This window comes from Nicotiana sylvestris, chromosome 8 (assembly GCF_000393655.2).
Source record: "Nicotiana sylvestris chromosome 8, ASM39365v2, whole genome shotgun sequence".
Taxonomy (NCBI): domain Eukaryota; kingdom Viridiplantae; phylum Streptophyta; class Magnoliopsida; order Solanales; family Solanaceae; genus Nicotiana; species Nicotiana sylvestris.
The window spans coordinates 222,457,036-222,463,705 of NC_091064.1; positions in this window are offsets into that span (position 1 = coordinate 222,457,036).

Here is a 6,670-nt window from a genome sequence, read left to right on the forward strand (position 1 = left end):
TTAGGCGTGTGGTGGGTTGGACCGGGTAAGGAAATGGGTCGGACCAGATTAACGGGTTTAGGGGATGTGATCCTGGCCGTTGATTCGTTTGAGATCAACGGCCCAGCTTAGACGGGACAGAAACGACGCCGTTTGGACCGTGTCCGGGCAGCCTGTGTTTGGGCTGGATCGGTGTCCTGGACTTGGGCCTATTTTTTGTTTCATTTTTGGCCCAAAACGATTTTCAGCACTCTTTCTTTTGTTTTCTAGTTTTAAACTAAATGAACCAAAATAAAAATAAATAACTAAAAAACAATGAAATTAAAACAACCAATATTGTAACACTTTAACATAATTATCACACACATATGGAAATATTTAAGTAGGTTAAATCCCAACCTAGAATAAAAGATGCATATATATTTTTTGAATTTTCTTTTAATGACCGAATTATGGTTTAATTACACATGACATACATATTTTGTATTTTGTTTGATAAGATTAAACGAAAAATGGACAGAACCACAAATGACTACCAACACGTGTCACGTGAAAATCGAAAAATTGTACAACGAGGCCATTTGCCATTATTTTTGATTTCTTTTTGGAGTGATTGTCCGTGAAGCAAAAATCACGTGCCTACAGCTGCCCCTCTTTGCCCGAAGACACAAAGGGTTTTCGCGCAAAGATAAAGCGAGCGATTTTTGCTCGTCCGAGTACTCCGTGTGAAGCATTTTTTGAAAAAAAAATAAAAATTGACCGAACCTTTGCTTCCGAGGTTTCCTACATATCCTGGGCTGAACAGGAATCAAGTCAATGTAGTTCGGGAAGTTTTGGTAGCTGGGACTACCGTGTGACTGTAGTGCTTGCCGATATCGTGTGTTGTTACGTGTTGCTGTATGCCGTTATTGCTTACCGATCCCCTCGTTACATTGTGCTTGAAATGAAAACAAGAAGCTAGGCTAGCTTATGGATCATAAGATACCACCTATCTTCAACTTGTTCTTGTCGCCTTGCTTTCTTGTTGGCTTGCGTTTTCCTCCGATGCTTTTATTTTGTGAACTTGAGGGATGGTATGGGCCTTTTGCTCCTATGAGTACCAGCTTTCATCATTTTGCTTGATCCGCTTGGGACATGGCTTCTTCATCAAGCCTTTCAATGGTTCCTTCGGCGGTATGGCTCTCTTCATCAGATTTGCCACGCTGGGCATGACTCAATGTTCACAAGCTGCTTCTTTCAAAATGCGTCCTTACGCGTCCTTTTGACTCGTGTGCCTGAGTTTGCCTCCTTCTGCTTTCCGGTGCTGGGGATTTTTATTGTTTCCTGCTGGATATTCCTGTTGTAACCCTCTACCTTCCGGTGGGGTTACTGCTCTCAAAACCTGAAATATTTGAACTAAAACATAAAATATTCCTCTCGTTATACAGGTGGGCGCCTATTTAAACTAAGACTGAAATTTATTCCTCTCGTTATACAGGTGGGCGCCTATTTAAACTAAAACTGAAAATTATTCCTCTCGTTATACAGGTGGGCGCCTATTTAAACTAAGACTGAAAATTATTCCTCTCGTTATACAGGTGGGCGCCTATTTAAACTAAGACTGAAAATTATTCCTCTCATTATACAGGTGGGCGCCTATTTAAACTAAGATTGAAAATTATTCCTCTCGTTATACAGGTGGGCGCCTATTTAAACTAAGACTGAAAAATATTCCTCTCGTTATACAGGTGGGCGCCTATTTAAACTAAGACTGAAAAATATTCCTCTCGTTATACAGGTGGGCGCCTATTTAAACTAAGACTGAAAATTATTCCTCTCGTTATACAGGTGGGCGCCTATTTAAACTAAGACTGAAAATTATTCCTCTCGTTATACAGGTGAGCGCCTATTTAAACTAAGACTGAAAAATATTCCTCTCGTTATACAGGTGGGCGCCTATTTAAACTAAGACTGAAAAATATTCCTCTCGTTATACAGGTGGGCGCCTATTTAAACTAAGACTAAAAATTATTCCTCTCGTTATACAGGTGGGCGCCTATTTAAACTAAGACTGAAAAATATTCCTCTCGTTATACAGGTGGGCGCCTATTTAAACTAAGACTGAAAATTATTCCTCTCGTTATACAGGTGGGCGCCTATTTAAACTAAGACTGAAAAATATTCCTCTCGTTATACAGGTGGGCGCCTATTTAAACTAAGACTGAAAATTATTCTTCTCGTTATACAGGTGGGCGCCTATTTAAACTAAGACTGAAAATTATTCCTCTCGTTATACAGGTGGGCGCCTATTTAAACTAAGACTGAAAATTATTCCTCTCGTTATACAGGTGGGCGCCTATTTAAACTAAGACTGAAAATTATTCCTCTCGTTATACAGGTGGGCGCCTATTTAAACTAAGACTGAAAATTATTCCTCTCGTTATACAGGTGGGCGCCTATTTAAACTAAGACTAAAAATTATTCCTCTCGTTATACAGGTGGGCGCCTATTTAAACTAAGACTGGAAATTATTCCTCTCGTTATACAGGTGGGCGCCTATTTAAACTAAGACATATTTGATTTTGCTTTCTCGTTCCTCCGAGAAAATATTTGGTCATGGCAGAAAATTTTCTGCCCCGGTTTTGGTGACCTTTCTAGTATCGCGTCCGTCTGCCATGTCAACCTTTATTTCCCGGTTGGTGGACGACGCTGCTTGCTGGGGGTGGTTTTCCCTTTGTCCCCTTTTCTGCTTTCTCTTTTCAAGACATGCTGTGGGAGTCTGCTTTTAGTCCCGAAACTACTCCCTTCAGGGGTTTACTTCCTCCCGGAACTGCAAGGCATAGAATTGCATTGCCCGGGGATATCTCGCACCGGATTGATTTCCCTTTCTTTTGGCGTCTGACCACTTCGGATTCGGGTCCGGGATTTATCAACATTCTGTGGGGAAACCTCTTCGGAACTTGGTCCACAAGTCCTTCACCCGTGCCTTTTGTCTTATTGCCTCGGCTCTTGGCCTACCCTTTTCGTATTTTGCTTTCGTACCCCTTCGGCCTCTGGTAGTAAACTTTGAAAAATCTTTTTCAAAACGAATTCTTAGAAAGAAAAATGAAAAAGATAGAAAAGGAGGAAAATCTTTCTGAACCAATACTTGGTGGAAAAAAAGGAAAAGAGAAGAACTTATCTGGATAACATGACTGGTCCTTGTGATCATGACGTGCACCATAGATTGCCGACCCAGTCTATTTGTATCAATCAACTTGCCAGATGACCTTACTTGCTGGGGATAAATGGGCGTCCATTTCTTTGTGAACGTGGATCCCTTTTGTTGATCTGTCTCGTCGCCTCATAGTGCCCTTCGAGGGGTTTTCACTAATGAGACTCTCTCTTTCTCTCAGCTCCCGGTGCCTTATGGTGCCTGTGAAGGTTTTCACCAATAAGACTCTCTCGTTTTATATCCCTCATCTTTTGTCGCCTTGTGGTGCCTGCGAAGGTTTTCACTGCCAAGACTCTCTCATTTTATTATATATTTTTTCAACGGAGGATTGGAGTGCTGTCGATATGACCCTCTCTTCTGGAGATCAATTCATTTCCCGTTTTATGTTCCTCTTCTTTGCCGGGGATTAGTGCATTACTCTCGGCTTTATTTGCCTGACTTGGCACCTCTTGGATATTAATCGGGAGGTCTTTTGGGCGTCGATGTTGGTTTCGGTGTGGGGCTAAAAGAGAGGCTAACAAAATGAAATAACTTGATGGGTGATACGCTACAACTTTTGGAATCAAACCTTTGTTGGAACCTTAAAACATAACCTCTGCCCCAGTTTTCTTGTTTGGGGGATTTTACTTTTTACACTACGTTGGGCTATGTGCGTTATGCACACTGTGCCTATTATGCACGCTAGGGATATTATGCATACTATGACCGAGCCGTGAGGCGCCTACGTATCCTCTTTGAGGAATCAGGTCAAACGTAGTTCCCAGTTTCCTCTTTTTCATTTGACTTTTTTCTTTTTGCTTTTGTTATCATTTTTCTTTTTGTTTAGTTGTTTTCTTTTCTTTCTTTCTCTCCCTTTTATGTTTTTTTTTTCCACTTTCTCTTAAAATTTTTCTCTTCTTCTTCTTTCTCTTTTCATATCTTTTCCGTTTAGTGATTCCAAAAGAGGGGTATGAAAGGATAACTTAAGGCTCAAAAAGGGGAAAAGAGGGTAAAAAGTGTTTGGATAGAAGAAAGAATTGCCTCCGTCATTTCATTATCCAATAAGCACCAAGTACAAACAAACGAACCAATAATTGCCATAGTCAAAGAAATTACGCATAATATCTCTTGACTGCATCCGAATTGATAGCCATGTCAACACATCTTCCCTCGATATCCGTCAAACACAAAGCTCCATTGGATAATACTCTGGTTACGATATAAGGCCCTTGCCAAATTGGGGCGAAATTGCCTTTTACCTCGACCTGGTGTGGGAGGATCTTCTTCAATACCTGCTGCCCTATCTCAAACTTCCTGGGGCGTACCTTCTTATTATATGTTCTCGCCATTCTTTTCTGATACAGCTGACCATGGCACACTGCTGCCAATCTTTTCTCATCTATCAAGCTCAACTGTTCCAATCGAGCTTTGACCCATTCATCATCATCAATCTCGGCTTCAGCGACAATTCGAAGGGACGGAATTTTGACCTCTGCCGGTATTACGGCCTCAGTTCCGTACACCAACAAATAAGGAGTTGTACCTATGGAAGTCCGGACGGTAGTGCGGTAACCCAACAAAGCAAAGGGTAATCTCTCGTGCCATTGTCTGGACCCTTCCACCATCTTTCGCAGTATTTTCTTGATGTTCTTATTGGCTGCTTCGACCGCTCCATTCGCCTTGGGACGATATGGGGTGGAATTGCGGTGTGTAATCTTGAATTGTTGGCATACCTCTCTCATCAGGCTGCTGTTAAGATTCGCACCGTTATCCGTGATGATTACTTTTGGGATCCCAAATCTGCAGATGATATGGGAGTGCACAAAATCCACCACTGCCTTTTTAGTTACCGACTTGAAGGTTTTAGCCTCAACCCATTTGGTGAAGTAGTCAATGGTTACTAGAATGAACCTATGACCGTTGGATGTTGCTGGCTCGATAGGTCCAATAACATCCATGCCCCATGCAACAAACGGCCAGGGTGCTGACATCGTATGTAACTCTGTTGGCGGAGAATGAATCATATCTCCATGTATCTGGCACTGATGGCATTTCCTCACGAAAGTGATACAGTCGTGTTCCATGGTGAGCCAATAATACCCTGCCCTAAGGATCTTCCTTGCCACATATCCGCTCATATGTGGCCCGCAAACTCCAGCATGTACCTCTGCCATGACCGTCGTGGCATGACCGGCATCTATACATCTCAACAATCCCAAATCCGGGGTTCTTTTGTACAAAACTCCTCCGCTGAGGAAGAAACCATTCGACAAACGCCGAAGGGCTCTTTTTTGGTCTCCAGTGGCCTGTTCCGGATATATTCCCATTCTAAGGTATTCCTTGATATCATGAAACCAAGGCCCGCCATCTGCTTCCTCTTCTACGGCGTTGCAATAAGCGTGCTGATCACGGACCTGGATGTGCAGAGGATCAACATACATTTTGTCAGGGTAGTGCAGCATTGATGCTAAGGTGGCCAATGCATCCGCAACCTCGTTATGAATTCTCGGGATATGTTTGAACTTCACCGACCGAAATCGCTTGCTCAGATCGTGCAAGCATTGTCGATATGGTATGAGTTTTAGATCTCGCGTTTCCCATTCACCCTGTATTTGATGTACCAAGAGGTCCGAGTCTCCCAAGACCAAGACGTCTTGGACATCCATGTCCGCATCCAATCGCAGACCCAAAATGCAAGCTTCATACTCGGCCATATTGTTGGTGCAATAGAAGCGTAGTTGAGCCGTAACAGGATAATGGCGTCCTGTTTCAGAAATGAGTACTGCTCCTATTCCAACCCCTTTCGCGTTTGCAGCTCCATCGAAGAAAAGCTTCCAACCCGGTTCCTCGGGTAACTCCAGCTCGTTTGTATGCATCACTTCTTCGTCGGGAAAATACGTTCTTAAAGGCTCGTATTTTTCATCAACGGGATTCTCTGCCAAATGGTCGGCCAGCGCCTGGGCTTTCATGGCCGTCCTAGTCACATAGACAATATCAAACTCTGTGAGCAGAATTTGCCATTTTGCCAACCTCCCTGTGGGCATAGGTTTCTGAAAGATATACTTCAATGGGTCCAAACGGGATATGAGATAAGTAGTATACGAGGACAGGTAGTGTTTCAACTTCTGAGCTACCCAAGTTAGGGCGCAACATGTTTTCTCGAGTTGAGTGTACTTGACTTCATATACTGTGAATTTCTTGCTAAGATAGTAGATGGCCTGCTCCTTCCTTCCTGTGTCATCATGTTGCCCCAGTACACAACCAAATGAATTTTCCAGGACCGTCAGATAAAGAATTAAGGGCTTCCCTGGCTTAGGCGGGACCAATACGGGTGGATTAGACAGATACCCTTTGATTTGGTCGAAAGCCTCTTGACACTCTGCCGTCCAACTTACCGCAGCATCCTTTCTCAGCAGCCGAAATATGGGCTCACAAGTTGCTGTGAGTTGAGCGATGAACCTGCTGATGTAATTGAGTCTACCCAGCAAACTCATTACCTCTGTTTTGTTCTTTGGCGGT